The 20212-nt window shown below is 39.7% G+C and overlaps 2 long non-coding RNA genes across 2 annotated transcripts; one reads left to right on the forward strand and one right to left on the reverse strand.

The window, feature by feature from the left end:
• Positions 1-41: 41 nt before the first annotated feature.
• LOC127371338 (uncharacterized) lies at positions 42-19211 on the reverse strand. Its single transcript, XR_007886389.1, has 4 exons — positions 16924-19211; positions 13535-13774; positions 2904-3060; positions 42-305 (listed from the first exon to the last, which is right to left on the reverse strand). It is a non-coding gene; the product is annotated as an uncharacterized LOC127371338 (long non-coding RNA).
• LOC127371341 (uncharacterized) lies at positions 7817-13691 on the forward strand. The gene is made up of 4 exons (XR_007886392.1): positions 7817-8270; positions 8515-8613; positions 12820-13004; positions 13105-13691. It is a non-coding gene; the product is annotated as an uncharacterized LOC127371341 (long non-coding RNA).
• Positions 19212-20212: the final 1001 nt, after the last annotated feature.

A 20212-nucleotide genomic window follows, 5' to 3' on the forward strand; every position in this document is an offset into this window, starting at 1 on the left:
CAAACTTACTGGATCTGGAAAGTCTGTGAAAGTCTGGGGAAGATTACATGGAGGAAAACCACCAACACATCGCACACAGCACAGTAACTCTTGTATATAAGTGGTATACTGAGGGTTGAGGGATGAAGGGATGAAGGTCGAGGAATGAAGGTTGAGGAATGAAGGTCGAGGAATGAAGGTCTGTTGGCGGATGGATGAATGGATGGAGGGGATCAGCGCGATGTAAGAGGAAACCGAGTGGGTTGTGAGACTCTGAGTGGGGGAGGCTGTCTCTTCGTATCTCTTGTAGAGAGCCCCAGTGGTTCCTGTATTTGGATAAGAGTGGGAGAGTAAAAGAAAGGGTTTGGGGGGGGAGGGATGTGGAAAATGAGTCAAGGAGGGAGTGAACAGATAAGGTGTGCTTGAGGTCTTTGTTTCCCAACCTAGTTATAAAAGGTCATTCATTCGTTCATATGTGGGCTAACTCGCCTGTGTGACTACCGAGAGCAGCTCTTCCTGCCGCTGTTAAGGCCCCTATGAGGCTGATGCTCTGCAGCAACACGTAGGATTACACATCAGATGTCTAAGAAGAATGAACACCAGAGGACACGAACAGTTCACTGGCTCTATGCAATCTGAGAACCTGAAGCATGATTATACGCTACTATGAGCCTCCGCATAATACTGTTCCTGTAGCTTCACCAAGAATGAGCTGTATATACTGAACTTGCGAATCAACATATTAGCCAGAGCATAAAGTTTACGACACTATCAATAAATATTATCATCCAAATCATCAGTGAGAAAAAGGACAAGGTATTTAATGTCCTTGCATATCATGAGAAGAATATAGTGAATAATATAGTGAAACACGGGAGAAACTAATTCCCTATCCTCTCTACGTATGACAAAAGACACACAGTTCCAGACTGAAAGGAGGCAGCGGCAGGCCCAGACTGGCCATCCTGAGCATCGGGAGAATTCCCTGTATTCTGGCCAGCTGATGATCCCTGTTTGTCATCCCACATGATTAGTCACACGCTTGTACACAACATTCAGTAGGTGCGAGAGGCGATGGAGATCGGCCTGGGCTGATTCTCCGACTGGATTATTATCCGGCTCTGGGAAGTGGGATGCAGACTGAACGACGCCATGACATGGAGGATCAATTGGCAAAAATATATAATATTGATAGGTATGTTTTAATCATTGTGTTTTTGTTAACCTTAAAGCCATTTTTATTTCATTGAGTCCACCATGTTGAACCATCATGTTTCTACAGTAGCCCAGAACGGACAAACCATTCCCAGATTGTCAACGATGTTCAATTATGTTCAAACTAAAACTTCACTACTAGATGCGACTGAATCAGACACACTCTGGTCTTTTAGAACTGGTGATTTTTTACCGTCAGACGTGGTGGAATGACATGCATACGACCTGATTCATTTCAAGCATAATAAGACTTTAACCTTCACAACGATCAATCTAACTTTAACCCTCAAAACAAACTGGTCCTCAAAAGGAAAGCGGTACAGCAGCACACACAGACATTTACACCTCTGTGTTGTAAAGTGAATGACCTGGTTACCTTTGAACCTTTTAGTTCGCACCCTCCCCTCCAGCGCAGGTCAGTTTTTCCAGTAAACACTGTTTTAGTCATGGAATCAGGTATACTGTGTTAGTAACCTTCTGCTCTGAAACACCTGGAGGACGACGAACTGTTTCTTACAATGTAAGAGCCCACTGATGTTCCCTTTTTAATTTTCATTTCATCATTATTTTATAATCCAAAAGGAACAATGTGGTGTTCTCCTGACTCTCCAATTTTTGATTTATTTCCTTTAATGGATAGTGTCAGTAGAAGAGAAAGGAAAGAGAGGAGAGAGAGAGGGGATGGTATGAGCTACAGGTGTGTGTGACAATGTGGAGGAAAAGAAAACAACAATGGCAGTTACTAAAGACTTTAGCATAGATGCTGCTAGCATCAGTTATATAAGAAAGTGTACTGGAAAGTATTTCTTCATTAAAAGAAGAGCAGAGAACGGCATTGAAGGCTTTTCTCTGTTGTCTGTGTGTATGTGTCAGCCCTGTGATTGACTGGGGACCTGCACAGAGTGTAAACTGCCTCTCGACCTCTGTTACAGACATGTTAAGACGAAGTTTGCATATTTAGCTCACCCAAAAATTTGGCCATATTATCACTTAACATCTGCTGCTTGACCTCAGGCAGAAAGGAGCATTAAGAGATTAACATAAGCTACAGAAGAGGTGCAGATTTGGCCCTCACTACATACAACACTACAATACACTACATGGACATCTGAGGAAGAGAGAGAGAGCTAAAAAACTGAAAGGAGACTGGAGCAGAGGAGCATAAAGACATTGAAAGAAGAAAAGAGATGGCCGTTAGCACGTCTCCTCACATGAGAGTGGTATCCAGGTCACCCACTTAACTACACTGTGCTATGCAGTGTGTGTGTGTGTGTGTGTGTGTGTGTGTGTGTGTGTGTGTGTGTGTGTGTGTGTGTGTGTGTGTGTGTGTGTGAGCTTATCCATCATTCATTCATCAGGTTTGTTCACTTTATTGTCTGGACTGGAATTTATTCTGGACTCCCAGTGCCACATTTTTTTTTACAGGCCCTACTTACCTCAAGACACACAGATACACACACAGATACACACACACAGCTTTGGGTTTTATAGGTCAGGCTTTTACTGAACATTTAGATCAACCTAAAGCAGCTATAATTGATATTTTATGTATACAATGTGAGAACAATGTGACAATGTGTTGATGATGAACCTATAAAGAATCTTCTGCTCTCCGCTTTATGGAGCTTTACAGCGAGTTTTAGCTCATTGTTCAGCTGTCCAGACACAACTTATGTGAAAAAGCTCTAAAACCACTCTGTATGCTCTACCTGTTCAGCACCAAACAGCAGACAGACACAGCGGGACCACTGTGAGAGAAACAGGTGCATGCCGGCGGATGTCACAATGGCAAGGCAGTTACAGTGTTGTAGTTTGGCAGTTGGAGCAGCAGCAGTCACACACAGCTCTTGGAAACAATGAAGGGACCTGAAGTAGAAAAAAGATGCCAAGATCATGGCAGCATCAGTGTGTGTTAGCTTTACCACACCTGCACCACAAAACAGAGAGACCAGAGGTGTGTCAACTTTGTGTTGTTGTGTTGTGAAGGACCCTCTGATGAACTATGTTGATGAAAATCAACTTACGGCCAAAATATGTGAGGCATGGACGCGGCTTTACACGGTATCTGATATGTTTATTTTTCAGTACGTAAAAAGTAAAAACTACATAGAACTGTGTAAAAGATGGGTACTATCTGTTTAAAAATGATACAAATGAATACCTCATTGTAGGGGAAATGGGATGCAGCAGAGAAACCTTGTGGGTGTTCTTACATTTCACATTAAAATAAATCAATGTGTATCTATGATCCTGTAGTTAAAATGAGATCCAGTTAATTAATTCAGTGCCAGTTAATACGTTTAACCTACACTTCCAAATCCTGAATATTCAAACCAGATCGTATTTTTCCTCCTAATAAATATGAACAACCTGAGATCTGTAGTTTCACCTGTTGAGTTAGAGATGCTTATACATGCATACTGAATGCTGTTGCACGACTACTACAGTAGATCGAATAGACAGTCTCACATTACCCCTATACTTAGATCTCTTCACTGGCTCCCTGTTGCATATATGATGCAGTTTAAACATCTCACTCTTACTTACAGAGCTTTGCACAGTCAGGCTCGTATATGCAGAATATGTAACTGACCTACTGCACCCTTACTCATTAACTCGCTTCCTTAGATTAAATGTGTTAAACCTGCTGTCGGTCTCACGCCCCTGCCCTTTCCCCTATGGCCTGTGGATTCTGTAGGTTCTTTCAAAAGGACTAAAGACATACCTGTTCAGACATTTGGGTTACCTGTATGCACAAGGTTTGCATTTTATGTATTTGTGTATGTATTGTGTTTTTATTTGTTTTTTAATGATGTGTTTTACCTTCCTTTTTGATTTCTGTATATTGCCTCTATAAAACTCTTTGTGACTTATATCTGTGAAAAGAAATTAATTTAACCTTCTAACTGGATAACCAGCTGCATTATCACTTGGCACAACACAATATGCACACAGTGGAGCTTGCACACAACCACACAATATCAAAACAGTCTGTGTATCAGCTAAAAAAAACCCCACTCTGCCCTATGCGTCATGTCCGTGTCCCATGTATTTCAGCCATTAGAAGACACAAATACTACGCAAAAAGAAGCTGTGAAAATGATACAGTAATGGCCCAGTTCCAATAAGCACTAAACCCTCCCAGACATGAATCTATATGTCACCAGTGAGCTAGTAAACACTGCTAGTGTTTAATATTGGGGATATTGGAACTAGGCTTATGTGAGTTTAGCTTTTTAGCTGATTCAGCAGCTGATCAAATCTAAAAAAATTATTGGATGCACCAGTTAAAATAGAGTTAAAATATATTCATATTATATAATTCATATAAATTATAAAAAAAACAACAACTGCATTGCCATGTCACAATGACTTAATCATTTCGCCTTTGTTAGATATTTTTATAACACCATCAACACCATGGTGAAATATTTTATTGCCCTCGATTGTAAAAATGTCTAAAATTTAAACCTTATTGACTCCGTTATCTTTTTAGATCAAAACGACTCACTGATAACTGACTGTGGAAAAGTTTAAGAGGCTTTAATTATAAATACAAACAGCACACGTTGGTCACGTTTTGGGGAGGTTTTATTTAGCCTCTATCTGTATTTATGTTCTTTAAGAGTTCTCAAACTGGTGACATTTTGATTACAAGTCATAAACTGTTGTTCAAAATAATAACTTCACATACAGTCGTGAGATACACTCCAAATATTGTTGACCGTGACTTTATTACAGGAAGTAACTTCTGTTCTAGTCCTGTCATGTGACGATATTATTTACTGTACAGATAAGGATAAGTGGCTATTGGACCTGACTAACCATGGAGGTATGCAAACACAGGATTTACACACACACACAGACACACACACAGACACACACACACACACACACACACCCCAGTTTATTATACGATAAGGCTCATTCATCTACAGCTAGCAGCAGAATTATTACCAGCTGGTACTTCCAACTGAAGCTGCACAGAGTTTGAATCTTTCTTTACTTGTTTTGAGCGTTTAAAAGCTTCTGAACCAATATTGAACTTACGTTTAACCAATTTCAATTTTCAATCTTTAAGTTTTATGGTTCCCTTTTTTATACATTGTGTCGAAGCCCACAGTTTACTTTAATCAGCCACTGCAAAGTTACACAGTTTATCAGATACTCGTGTTTGCTGCCATTCTGTGAATTATGAAAACAGTTAACAACCTAACCCTAACAAAAAATAAATCAGAGTTTAATTGAAAGCTGTGCCAATCAATATTTTAGCCACTCTACAGCGAAAGACTCCTCTAAAAGACTAAAAACTCAACAGCTATTGGATGGATCGCCATGAAATTAGGCAAACACAGAGACGCAAGAACATTACTCTAATCCTAAAACTTCTGCCGTTTTTTTATCCATTTTAACATGGACATTTTCAGCATTACGCTAGCCATGTGTTTTCACAGAGATGCACCCATATTCCTCCACTAATGTGCCTAATTGCCCAACCTAACCAACTAAACCGATGAAGCCAACAAACGCTAGCCAATCAGAGGTCTTTGTGGAATGCCGGTACTCATGAGGTTGTTTTTACATCTTGTTCTGCAGCCCTCAGGTTGCAAAAACATCATTTATGCAGCTTTAAATATGTTACAAAGAGCTCAAAGAGAGTCATAAAAACCAAGTAGCACTATCTTTATTTTAATTAGCGGCAGTAGTTGAGGTAGAAGTATTAACTTATTAGTGGTAGTTACACTTAGCAGCACACTGCAGCAGTTGTAGCTGTGGAGGGAGTATAAGTGTTTGTAGTACTGGTAGTTATAGTTGTAGTGTTGTAGTTGTGGTCCTGATGTTGTTGTAATGTTTATTTTAAAGCAGCAGTGACTCAGTAGCTCTCTGGTTGTAAACATGGGGATTGTGTTTCTTCTTGGCCTTGACCTCGGCTTTCACGGATGAATCATTTATTACTGTGTCACATCCTCCAGTGGATGGATGGATTTATAACTGTTGTGTTATTGTGGAGAATAAATCAGGGTTAGAGAAATAGAGAAAATAATAATAAATGACTGAAACTGTTCTGTGAGCATCAGAGTCGAGTTTTCCTGATCATTTTAGGGAACTTTTTATACAATTCTCTCTCTGTATTATGTTTTTAACAATCATACACACTTAAAAGCTTTCATTTTTGACAAATTCAGTGTTTTCTTCTCCCTGACACTTGGCCATTTTTCTATTAGCTCTTTGGTTGTTTTTCTTTTCTAATGCCAGACGAGGCAGTTGGGCAGAGACTTCAGGCTCTGTGAATATAACTTGTGTTCAGATCTTCAAAGTTTAGATCTTAAATAATAATTTAAACCTTAAAAATACTAATCTAATTTGGTTTTCTTCACAAAAATGAACAAAATGCTGAGATATAGGCCTAAACTTTTCTTACACCCCTTAAAATCAAGGCATTGTGAGCCCCTGTGAATCCTTGCCGACCCCCAGGTTGGGAACCACTGATCTACATCAAAAGAAGCAAAAGAAAAAACAACCCAAGGTCCTTAAATGAGACATGCATTACATACATGCGCATTAAATTAATTGTAATTAAATAACACGTCCGTTTTAAAACTTTGTGTACTCAAAAGCAACCTAACTGACCCCGTAATTCCCCCTGAAGCCGCCCAGAACAGAATCAAACATGAGGTCTAATTAAAGTAAATCCATGAATGCTACAAAGAGGCTTATACTGAGGAAAACAGAGCAACAAGTTTCAGTGTGTGTTCTGTAAGAAGCAACAGAAGTGACCATAAATAAGAGTTTCTAAAATCTGCAGACAAGGACTCCGGCTTGTATTAAAAAGTTGTGGAACAAATAAAATCCACTATAAAAAGAAGGAGCAGATTCAGGGAACGTAAATGACAAATGATGAAGGCAGAGGAACAAAAAACATAAAGACAAACTCTGTTCTATTGAAGTTAGTTTGAGTTCGAGCTTTGTTGGAGATCTGGGGGTTAGCAAGTTCAGCAGACTGAGGGATTAGGGAAGTATCCTGTGTGTGTGTGTGTGTATGTGCGACCTGGTGAGGTCTGCTCATTGACAAAGGGTCACAGGGTCACACAGCGAAACATGCGAGGGACATGTCTAGACATGCCCATGTGAGCTGTGTGTGTGTGTGTGTGTGTGTGTGTGTGTGTGTGTACTTCTGTCTTTGTGAGAACCAGTTAAAGTTGTGAATGAGGACATTTCGTCTGGTCCTCACTTCTTCAAAGAGCTGCGTGAGGGTTGCGTTCAGACCAACTGCATGGAAAAGATCACAGGGGACCTCACGTAAAAAAGTTGCTCTACGTTGTCTGCAGCGGGATGTCATCTGGAAAGCTGCTGCAATGGCCAATCAAGGGCACATTCCTGGCGGGCTACTCTGTGACGTGAATGCTGTATTTCTGCTTTTTATCTCGGGATTCGCCGAGATGAAAGATAAAATGGTTGCTACTGCGATAAGCTTCCAGAGTTGTGTAATAAGCCTCACCGGTTCTTTAAGCCAGTGTTTCTACTGTCTGGGATTTAAAAAAGGGTTTAAAGGTCCAGTGTGAAACATTTAGGACGATCTATTGGCAGAAATGTAATATAATATTCATAGGTATGTTTTCATTAATGTATAATCACCTCAATATTGGAATCGCTGCAGTTTGACTTCCATGGAGTCTGCCATATTTCTACAGTAGCCCAGAAGGGACAACCTGTACAGTGGCTGCAGATAGGGCATTTTTTGAGAGTTTTACAGCCCGTTCTCATTCCCAGATCGTCAAATACAGACATGAATATATTGAATGGAATTTTTCCTCAACGATCTGCAACCTTCCCAAAGCATTAAAGGTTTCCAGTTACAAGGTTTTTGTTATTATTAATGAAGACACTCATGGTGCACTAGTGTACCTCTGCACTGGTCAGGGAAGACTTGACAGGAAACTATTTCAAAGTGGTTGCATTGATGAGAAAAGTTTGAGAACCACTGCCTGAACCAACACTCCCTTACTGCACTGATTCAGATGAGAGGATTGATACAACTCTCATATCTGTATGGGGAAGATACCGTGAGCAGCCAGGTAAGTTAGCTTAGCATTAGGAAATTATTCTGGAAACAATTTCTTGCCTCTGAAAAGGAGGGAAGTCCAGGAAGTTACTGGTCTCAGACAAGAAATACTCTGGTACAGTTTACCCCTTGTAAAATGGCATACCTATAGTTGTTTTTAGAATATATTAAACCAACTGGATATAAAGTGATAATTAGTGAGCTGGTAGGAGGATTTTGTTATAATTTGACAAAGCTACGTTAACTGTTTCCCCCAGTTTCCAGTTTCTGTTGGGATGGAGGCAGATTTTCTATTTTCTGGAGGCAAATAACTCAAAACCTGGACAAATAAAACAGAAACAATCTGCTCTTCAGAGGTAAGTCAGAAAATATGTCTTTTGTAATGTGAACTGATCCTTGCATTAGGGTCCTCATATGTACACCACTTAATTTTCCAGTTTCCTCAAAGGACATTTGACACCAGTATTTGCAGTAGTTGTATATATAGAAGCAGTGTTGATAGCGGTTGTGTTACTGTCCCCAGGGCGGTTGTTTTCAGTCCAGTTTTCTTGTTTGTTTATTAGCAGGATCTTTCAAAACTCAAATTTGGGACGTCTCAACAAACTCAAATTTGGGAGATAGAGTATGTTTGTGTGTGGGACACATTACCAACGCTGTGAGGTAGTCCAAAAGGTTGATATAATGTCTACCGAACCTAAAAAATAAACATTTCTGTTGTGCCCCGTAGCTTAGAACATCTCTATGCTTTTCCCTCTGGTTGATTTAGCCACAACTATCTAGATTACAAGTTAGACCTTTAGCATGTGAAGGACTTGAATGCAACTTCCCCAGTTCCCACACTAAGTAAATATAGAAAAGCAAAAGGAAGCTGAAGTTCCAAAGCTCGTATGGTCTTTTGCAATAGTCTGCGATAGTCGGCTTCCACCGGATTCACCCAGTTATAAGCAGTTTCTCAGTCTTTATTGTATCTGTATTTCCCTTTCTTCCGTTTCATATTTGGCAGATTCCTTATATCAGCATAGCTTCTGACTTTGTGGTGACTTGCAGTTTTCCATGTTGGGCGTAGTGTAACAAAGGTTAATCTGCACTTTGACTGACATCAAACACAGCGCCTTCCCTGCTTTCTTCACAGCCACTGGATAAAACCAGACTTTATAAAAGCGTATGACTTGCAGGGCTGACTTTGGAAAACTAGAGTCAATCAATATGTGGGACATTGTCTCAATAAACACATGAACTTGGACACCTGGTTACCCTGATGATAACTATGAAGAATATGTTCACTTCCATTTCAAACTTTAGGCTTTAGATGTTGGAGATTCTTACTAATTGATTAGGAGGTTGTCCAGGTTTATATATAAGTCATCATTGCACATGACAACAAGATTATTTATTCCTCCATATTTTGGGAAAACCAACACATAATCAATCATTGCAGAGCCTCCCTAAGACCAGCCAGTGAAATCTTGGAAATTATTTGTGATGGGAATTCCTCTTTCGGCTCCCAAACGGCTCTTCATTTAGTACCAGTTCTCGCTTAAAATTTTGCCAAACTTAGTAATATTTTTACCTTGGTATGTGTGAACTATTTATTATTTAAATTAGTCAGTGTAATTATGCTAAACTTTATAATGCAGAATACAATATTATGTTTGCAATAAAAACCTTAAATCATGTAAAAACAACTTTTAAACAACATACCAAAGTCTCACCATGCTTGAATCTTAATGTTATAACCAAAGTGAGATGTTTCTGGATTGTATTTAACAAATCCATTATAGGATAATGCTTTTTATTCTATGTTGTATTGGTGTATAGAAAAGAGAACTGTGGTCCAACATAATGGGCCGACAGTCAGGGACAGATTTTACCTTGAGCACCTGCAGCCTTGGTAACAGAGGTGTTTATAAATCTTTCCCTTGGCAACACTGTCAGTGGCACTATTGGCTTCCTGTCTGGGTTTGGAGCAAACAAAGATTTAAACAAGTGGAGACAAAAGAGCAGTCTGGCAGGTTACCAGGTGGGGATGAAACATACATGCAGACGAATAGATTTAAACAAAGAAAGCTTAAACACCAAACATTCACCTACCTAATCTGCCTCCGTCCGTCACCTCAAAGGAGAATAGTCGAGTCATTATGACTTGATTTTTTTCGTCAAAGAGAATCTGATTTCTTCACTTCACCAGTTTCATATGTGGTCCAAATCAGATACAGGTCTGCGATGAGACGTGTGAACTGTCAGATCAGAATTCAACTGACTTTTACTCTAGATATATACGTTCGTGATGTGGGTCACTTCAGGACCTGATCACACTGGAATCTGATATGGTTCACATTATAAAGATAATGTGAACCAGATCTGAGAGATAAATCTAAATTTGCCACTAAAGCTTGCAGAAGTCATCTGCACCATCAGGCTGGAAATCTGTAAAGATGCAAAACATCTATGCAAACATGCTCAGAGATCGGTGTTATGGGCACATTCAGTCAACTAGACCCACATTATTGTTGTATGTGTTTTACATTGCAGAAAAAAAAGGTCATGACCTTATATTAATTTCAGGGAGTGAAAGAGAAGTTAGCCAGTTTCATGAACTCATTAACCGAACTCAGAGATTGCAGCTGGGAACTTTTTAGTTACCATAATGAAAGAATAATCCATTCACATGTTGTTGGCAGTGAATATTCAATGTTAATGAGACTGTAACAAAAACAGTTGTGTCCTTGAATGGAAGAATACAAGAAAATAACGTCTTAATGACTAACTGCACTCTATCAGAGTAAAACAGACTTTAGACTCAGAATTGTTAATGTGTCAGAAATGGACAGAGCAGAGAGATAGAAGACACAGCCGGGTTAAGGAGGGAAATTTACCACAGAGATAAGAGATACATTGGGACAATAAGAGGGAAATGAGGTTTAAAGATGAGGTGAAAGAGTGACATTTAAAAGGAAGAATCAGTTGAGTCAGAGTCACATGAGAATAATAAGCAGGGGAACTCTCTTTTTCCTACGAAGCAGGATGTTCTTTACTTTCAGTGGAAATAAATGAATTGGTAGGAGGAGAAACATTTACATATGTTCCTATGTCTCCAGGTTTTTTATATGTGTGTGTGTATATATATATATATATATATATATATATATATATATATTTGCACATTTGAACATTATCCTTGAACAAATTAGCCCTTAACGTTGCTTGTCTGTGTTTATATTGTAAGTTATTTATTCCGATGTGATTTACATTTTCCTTTTTTAACTAAAGATATTTAGTGTGTTTGATGATGACCCACTTACAGTTGAAAAAGTAAAGCATTATAAGCAATATGTAATGGACACACACACACACACACACACACACACACACACACACACACACACACACACACACACACACTCTTCTGTAGGCCATTTATAACATTTTAATTTATCAGCATTCTCTATACTTTTTGTTCTATATCTCTATATTCTATACAAATGAGCTGATGTTTGTGTTGTGTGGTCCAATAAAATAGCAGCATGAACTAAAATCCAGACAGACATTGAGAATAACTAGCCTATATCTAAAGAGCCAATGCTCTCGTTGCTGTTTGTCTGTGTCATACAGAAGCACCAAAGCTTTGGGTTGGTGGTTTGGAGATAGTTGTTGAGTCTCATTACTACGTCATAAGCATCAGTATTTGACGACCTGGGAATGAGACTTACAGTCAATTATGTCTCTTGGCTCTGATTGGTTGTTGATCGTTCAGGCTTAGTGGATTCTTACAAATGCCATTAGGAGCAGTAGGAGGAGGAGCCAGAGAAACATGATTGTTTCTCCAGATTATCTGGCTCATGCACTACTGTCAGGTTCTAGTCAGGGTGTCAGCAAATGTGACCTAAACTACCTATTAAAGCTTGAGAAAATACAAGAAACGGTGCATTCAGGTTCTCCTCATCACCCTGTAATGTCACATGTTTAAAGATTTGTCACCAGAAAGTTGCAAAACGTGGTACATACTGGCAGTAAACTGGGAATAAATGCATTTAATCACCACTTATCTATAACACTGATGAACAGCATGTTGCACTTGTGAGATGAGAAGATGCATATCAGTCTCTGGCCTGCGTGCTAAGTACAAAGCTGGAGTCAGGATGTGGTGAGCTGAGCTAAAAGAGGGGGGGAAACAGGTAGCCTGACTCTGTCTAAAGTTCAAAAACACACCTATCTCTAAAGCCCCTTCATTCACACACTGCATCTAGTTTGTTTGTCCAGCGCGTTCTATGCAGCGCCTCGAGCTAGAGCGCGGGTTGCCAAAAATAGTTATAGGCATGTTGGTACCAAACCTGGCATCATTTCAGGAAGCCGCACACAGTCGCTGCACCGAAATAGGACGACGAGCTGTGGATGAACAGCGCGCCACAGCTGTTAGCGAGAACAGTCGAGAAGAAGGAGAGACAGAAAAAAAGAGAACAGTTTATCCACCAACCAGCTGGTTGCCTGGCAACCGCACCAACTCTAAGTCAATAAATATTTGTAAAACCACAAATTATAATTATTATATTTCTGTTTGATAGATTGTTGAGTCTCATTGCCAAACACTGACGCTTTGGATTGCCAAAGTATTTCACCTGGGACTGAGAATCAACCTCTACACTGACCAGAATGACTGAACCCACCTTTAACAAACACAGACGTGAATTAATCATCCATCTTGTCATCTCACGGTCGTCAAGAAGATGGAGATGGACAAAGCTAACTGGTGCATGGTAGATTATGGGTTATGTAATTACCCTAATGAATGAGCTATAACTACATGCCGGCAGAGGTTTCACATTCCTTCATGTCAATTAAATTTGCAGGTAAATGGAGGCGGCTGACAAAGACATCAACAAGCTGTCCATCTCCATCTTCTGAGTCACAGCCAACCAACTGGAACCTGCTGAGCTTTAAACTGAAACAACCTGAACCATGGGGAGTAAAAGTATGGGTTTTTTTTGTATCAAGTTTGCATCTGTAAATCGGGTTTGGCACGTTTATTTGGCCCACGTACCAACACGGTCACCAGTTGTAGCAGTGACACACAGCTCATGGAGGATATTACAGCAACATCTTTGGTATTTGTTTCGATCTGAGAAGTTCGAGTTGCAATACTGCTGTCGTAAATGTGGACAGATGTACATTTGTTATAAATGACTTACAATGAAAATCCTGCGAGTCTAATGCAGCAAAACATCAAGCAAGTGCAACAACACAAGACATAGCAAGCCTTTTATTTCACAAAGCTCTCACCAAAGACTAAAAGTCTCAGATTTGCTGTTGTCTGGTGGCTTCTCTCTCTTTTTCTCTTCTTAGCTTCCTCAGTCGTCCTCGTAGGTCGCTTCATCTCTACCATTAGCTGTGTCCATTCTGCCCGTCAGCTCTGTTGAGTTCTGCTGAGCAAGGCACCGGGGGGTTGTGTCTGATAATCCCAGCTGTCTCCATAATGCCGTTCCAGCGAAGTGTTACATCACCGCCAGTCAGTCAGCCTCTCTGCACAAAGACAAAGTATTACATAATCTTATTTATGTAATATTTTAATCCAATTGACAACAACAACAGTCCATAGGAAGGAGTGAACCAGACTGGAGAGAGAGAAGGGGAGGGAGTGGGGGGTCACTAACAGGGTCTAGTGTTAATTCCCACACGTTCCTAAAGCCTGCATTTATTCTGGTCCTACAGGGCGAGCAGGTAGAGTCTCACCAACACGACTGAGGTCAACTGAACTTATATATTATGAATCTTGAAGGAACAGTTTGACATTTTGAGAAACTAGATAATATCCTGCTCATGTTTGTGTGTACAGAGCTGACGTCATTAATCTATAGCTTAGCATAAAGACTGGAAGAAGGGGGGACCAGTGAGCCTGTCCAAAGTTCAGAAACACACATACTAACCCCTCTAACGCTCACTAATTAACACGTTATATCATGTTTGTTTAATCGTACACAAACAGAAATTTAGAAATACGTTTGGATTTATTTCTTGACTTGAACAATGTATCCATCCGTCAGTACTTCTGGCTGTAACGTCGGTTTCTAGATACTTCTGTGATAATACTGCACACAGTCACTGCCCCGGGTGGCTGTTCGTCATGCATGATGTGTTGTGAATGGTTTAAAGATGCGTTACAGACATGACAGACATCGAATCTCATCGTAACTTCAGAGACAATTAATCACAGAATTTCTTTCTTACTGTGGGAATTCAATGGCAACTTTGCACAGATGCTGTGCTGAAACTTCGACATCGAGGCTTGACTGAAACTGGTGGTAGAGGAAAGAGAAATTTTGGGGGAAATGTAGCTTTAACACATTTTATATTCTATTTTATTTAGGGAATCGAGTCTATACTCTCAGTGTACTTGCAGGATATAGTAATTTGAAGGTTATATCCAGTGTTGAATCTTGAGTCCTGTTGATGTGGCTGACGTCTCATCCGCTGCTGTTTGCTTTGCGCTGTGTGAAGTTTAAAACTCACTGTGTCTCTGTCTTGTTCACATATTCTCTCCGTTCCTGGAAAAAACAGAGGAGGAATGCTTTGTGTACTTTTAACCCTTCATAGGCCCTTTTGTCTTGCTCTGATCTGTTCATCCTCTGCCTGTGATCTCTGCTGTTGAAAGCAGATCCCGGTGACGTCTGCGCTCAAACACTCACACACAGACAAAGGAAAGCTTCCTGGACAGGATTATACTGTGACTCACAGACCAGTGTTGGGTTTCCCAAAGGCATCTTTAGACTCAGGCCACTCTGCTTTCACACCAAAAGCCGTTGTAGCAGTTTATTTCAAACCCAAAACTGATTTCCTTTAGGTATTAGGTGCCCTGTCCGATGAAAGTGGAGGTATTTTTTTGAAGCGTATCAGGGATTAAAGGTTCTACAGTGAATAGATGTTACCAATTCATCCATCATAAAGAATTAAAAGGCTGCAGCTTTGTTTAACATTACTGGTTTTAACTTGCTTTAAACATTTAAACTGCAGTGTGATGTTACAAAAGATGTTAAAGAAGCTAGGTGGGCATCCTAGACGTAGTGATAGACTCTTGCAGCCCTAAAAATAATGTTCATAATAATATCAATGTTAAACTGATTGGCATTACGTTTTGTAGGAATCATAATGCTACTGAATGTTTTCATGAAGAAGAAAAAGTTTATAATGAAAGGATCTGCAAAGCATTCACGGTGCTTTATTTGGTTTCGCTTTAAGGTTTTTATTCTTTTGTTTGCCACAATGAGCTCCCTCCTTTGTTCTCCGTTGCCATGTTGAGCTTCCCCCCATGGCTAGCTCGTCCCGTCACACAGTTTGGCTCCCACTGGGTCATTTCTGATCTTCCAGGTTTTCTTTGGTATGAGATCTGCCTCCATTTGCAGTCAGCCCTGCGTTATGTCAATGGTTTCAGTAATGTTCTTGCTTTTTCGTTTTTAATGATCTTGTTAGTCCCGGGATGCATCCGTTGTTGAACCAGCTTTGGGTTCCCCGCCAACATTCAGAAGTGTAGATTAGGAAGGGCTTGACATTGCTGTTATATAGATGGGTCTTTGTTTTTCAGTCAACAAGTTGCAATCTCAACAATTAATGCAAATTCTACCAATCCCTGTGAATTCTGCGCGACGTCGCAATTTTGTCCAGTCACCGCAACTTCTCTGCAAATTTGACCAATCATAGCAAGTCCCCTGCGTACAACACTGAGCCATACGTCACCAAACTACTAGTGATTTAATTTCCAGTGGAAGACATTGCCCTAATTTTTTAATGAATCAGACATACACACAAAACTACAATTATTTTTTGCAGTTTTTACTTTCTCTGCCAGTTTCATTGCAAGAAAATGCCCAAAATTCATTGCAATATTTCAGAAAAGCTTCTGTGAAATTAGGCATTTTAGGCCACAACAAGCAAACTCCTGTTTTTAGGAACTGTTTTTAGGCTGTAGTGCTTGGACTTTCAGTTGTTCCTGAGCTGCACTGATACTCATATACAGACATTTATTTATTTGTTGCTCTGTGAAAATAACGTATCTCAACTATAAAGTTAGACAGCAGCGGTGAGGTTGACAGGTGAGACCTGACAAACTGGTTCAACTTCTGTCAACACAAGCTTCTACAACCACAGTAAATATGCCTTTTTTTTTGGTTTGATATAACTTATTTTTGGAAAAACACTGGATTTCTGTCCAAATGCTGTGAACTAAAAATTTAACAAAAAGACATTCATACATTTTTCCATCTGTTTTCTATTCCTGTTGTTTGCATGTCTGTCATTTTATCTGATAGTTGTGGTTTCTACTCCATTTGCAGCACTTGAATGTTTCAACTGAAACACTGTCACATTCCAAAACCCCAAACCAATTAACACACCTTCAGAACTTTCCTCGTCCAAACCAGTTTATATGTTTGTTTAAATACACTCTCTCGTGTTTGGGCTGCTTTTTCCTATATTAATTTATACTTACTCATTAAACCTTGTGATCAGTAATTTCTATGCTTATTTGAATGAGATCACATTCAGATTTGTAGTCGTACCATTGTTCATTCGTACGTTCTGCTATTCCAGGGTATCACGTTCAGTTCAATACAAAACTAGTTTAGACAAACACAGCACAATGAGGTTATTAGCTCAGCAGCCCATTATTTGAGACTTACTTACGGCTTATCCGATTATGATTGTTTATGTCGCTTTGATGGTCTTTTAATAGTAACATACTCACTGTCAACCTTCAATCACAGCTGACAGCGAGGAGCTCCGCTGCTAAAAGCCACGGATTCTGGCAGTGACAATAGTGACTCAGCAGTCAGTTATGAAAGCTCTTCAGATATGTAGCTTCATTCCGAAGCGATTCACACAAACAAAAACCAGTTCAACCTAAAAAATGTATTCATCCTTTAATAATAGGCTAATATGCAAATTATTGTCAGTAATCATTACATAACTTGTTCACTTTATTTAAAGACACACACTTATAGAAATCAGTGATTACGAATGACTTTACAAAGAAAAAAGAGAAAAACATACAATGTTAAATGTGTTTTTCATACATACACAAACCGTCCTGTTCACACATAAATACACACATGCAGACACATTTGCCCTTGAGTCAAAGTCTTACACTACCATTACAATATTACAAAAATAAATACAATTATAATGTAGTATTTCCTAATACACAAAACTGGAGAATCATTAAACTACAACAACAAATTGTCAGAGGTTTTTATAACATTTTGGTGGAAATATCAGATAAAACACAACCTGAGTCAGTGTCAAGTCAGCTTCTGAAACTTCTTAAGAGTCATCTGCTGCAACAATAAATGAAGTTTTGACTGAGTCCGACGTGCTATCAGTACATTCTGTTCATTTCCATCTCACTCTCTGCATATTATGTAAGTCCTGCATGCCACACCACATCTGCATAACATACACACAACTATAGGTGCATAGTTGTCTTTTTTTTCTCTCTCCCAGAGACGTAACTGCCTTATAGACTGCTCATGCTTTTCATAATAGTTCCTTTATTTCACACTTTATATTTTCAGCCATGCTGGTGGCGTGCCTCCACAGACCACAATGACGGTCTGTCAGTCCACCACCAGACTCCAGACTGAAATATCTCAACTATTATTTAATGGATTGCTGTGAAACTTTCTGCTGATATTTATTGTGCCCTGAGGGAGACTTTGATGAACTCCTGCGCCACTGTCAGGTCAAACTTTTCCCTTCCCACTTACCCAAGTCACAGTGAGCTTATTATCTGGGTCAGTTCCAGAGTTGAACTTGCCCAGAAGCAGCTAGTTCTCAGAAGTTTTCTGCCACGCCCCCTGTTCAGAAGCTGGAAAATGTTCACACCACCCCATCCCACATGTTTAAGCAATTGTTCAGAATGATAGGGGAACCAAAACTAATAAAAAAGGATCCAAGTTGAATGTTAGTCAAATAAATGTCAGCAAAAGAAAAAGCATCAGATTTCATCAGATTCATTTCCCCAACATAAATCATATTCATTAATGTTTGTTCCACTACATATTTTTCCCCTAGTGGCTCTATACCCCACCTGCAGTGGCTTTATACCCCACCTGCAGTGGCTTTATACCCCACCTGCAGTGGCTTTATACCCCACCTGCAGTGGCTTTATACCCCACCATGGGGACATGCCCTCAAGTTGCCCAAACCACCTCAACTGACTTCTTCCAATGTGAGGGAACAGCTGTTCTAACTTGAGCTACATTATATCTACACAGGGTCCTGTTGTATTGCTGCAGGTCTCAGGTCTGTGCATCCTGTGTCTAACACAGGACTCTCTGTGACATGCGTCTGCTCTGAACATCCTGCTTCTGCCAGTGTTGACTTTCTGTTTGGGTCGGCTGTATTTTGGACTGTGTCCAACAACGCAGCCTTCTCCTGACGCAGTAGGCCTGCCGAGACAGAGGGTCACCTGGTTAACTTGTCTCAACGTTTGCTGCAACGCGACGTCATCTGACAAGGCCCTGCGTCAGCCAATCAAATACATGCAAGTGCACACTCCACGTGAACGGCTGTTTCGTGCCACTGTAATAACTTTCAAGGGTCAAGTTAGACCAGGATTATTATTGTTTATATATTATTACTACCATTAGTTTGATGACCCTCCTGACCTTTTCCTTTTAGTGCTATCATCACGTCAGACACTCCACACATTAGAAATATCGAAGACAGATGAATTTATTGGGAGATTGCAATGAAATTACTCACTTTCATGTCCAGCTATGTCACTGATCTTATTTTTTTTTATTAAATAATTAAGCAATTGGACTCTAGTTAGTTTAAACTCTTATGGATATAAATACAAGCAACAGTTTTTCCTGTCAGTTAAATTAGTTTAATCTCCACAAAATGCCACCAATAGCAGATATTTTCATGGCATTAATTCATTGAGTGAATTCATAAAGAAAAATTGACACAACCTTGGAGTTTATGTCATCATGGTGGGGTGTCAGGTCTCACATGACATACAGCCTGTGACGGTCTCCTGTATTCTAATCACGGATTGGCTCCCTGCATTTGGCTGCGGTGATGTCACCCAATGAACAGCCGAAGTGATGAGCCGTCAGCCTGTTACATCATGATGGAAAGAGCCAGAAACCAGAGCCATGGAGACACAAGGGTTGTGACAGGGTATGCAGCTGTCAGTCATATGAAACTGTTATAACAATTATAAGCTACGTAATAAGGCAATAAATCAAAATGTTAAATGAAGATGAAAAGTATTCAGTTCAAAAATAGACAGAAATAATGTTTAACATTTGCTAGTTAGCACTGAACATAAAGTGCAGCTGAGGCTGATGGGGTTAATTTAGCAGATATTTGGTCAAAAACCAAAGAATTGGACAAACTGAAATGTCGACCTGATGATGAAAAGTGAAGGAATCAAAAGAACAATTCATCCAGAGAGGAACATGAAATATCTGTACGTTTCAAAGCAGTTAATCCAATAGTTAGATGTTGAGACATTTCCCTGGTCGCCACAGTTGAGATATTTCAGTCTGGACCAAAGTGGTTGACAGTCAGACATTTTCTGTAGAGCCGAGCCGCTTGCATTGGTTGAAATTGTCCGTAAAGACATCAAAATATAACTGGACAAACTTTCAGCTTAAATAACATTAAGAGAAAGAGGTTTCTAGAAAGTTGACCCAACTCTTATTATACACGACTCTGCCTCAGGGACAGTCTGACCATCAGAGAGAGGGGAAAAAACAAGAGCTCCCACTCTGCTTATATTTCCAGACACTGCCACTGGCACCAAAATAAATAAAAAAGGACATTGTATTTCTGAGGCCTTCTTGATATAAAAGGTGTGAGAAAAGTTTGAAAATGTACACATTAGGCCTTTATGTAAGCAATTCATTCATTTCTGTGAATAAAATCAATAGAACAATTGTGTGGGAGGGAAAAGAGAGA

The sequence above is a fragment of the Dicentrarchus labrax genome, unplaced genomic scaffold (assembly GCF_905237075.1).
Source record: "Dicentrarchus labrax unplaced genomic scaffold, dlabrax2021, whole genome shotgun sequence".
Taxonomy (NCBI): Eukaryota; Metazoa; Chordata; class Actinopteri; family Moronidae; genus Dicentrarchus; species Dicentrarchus labrax.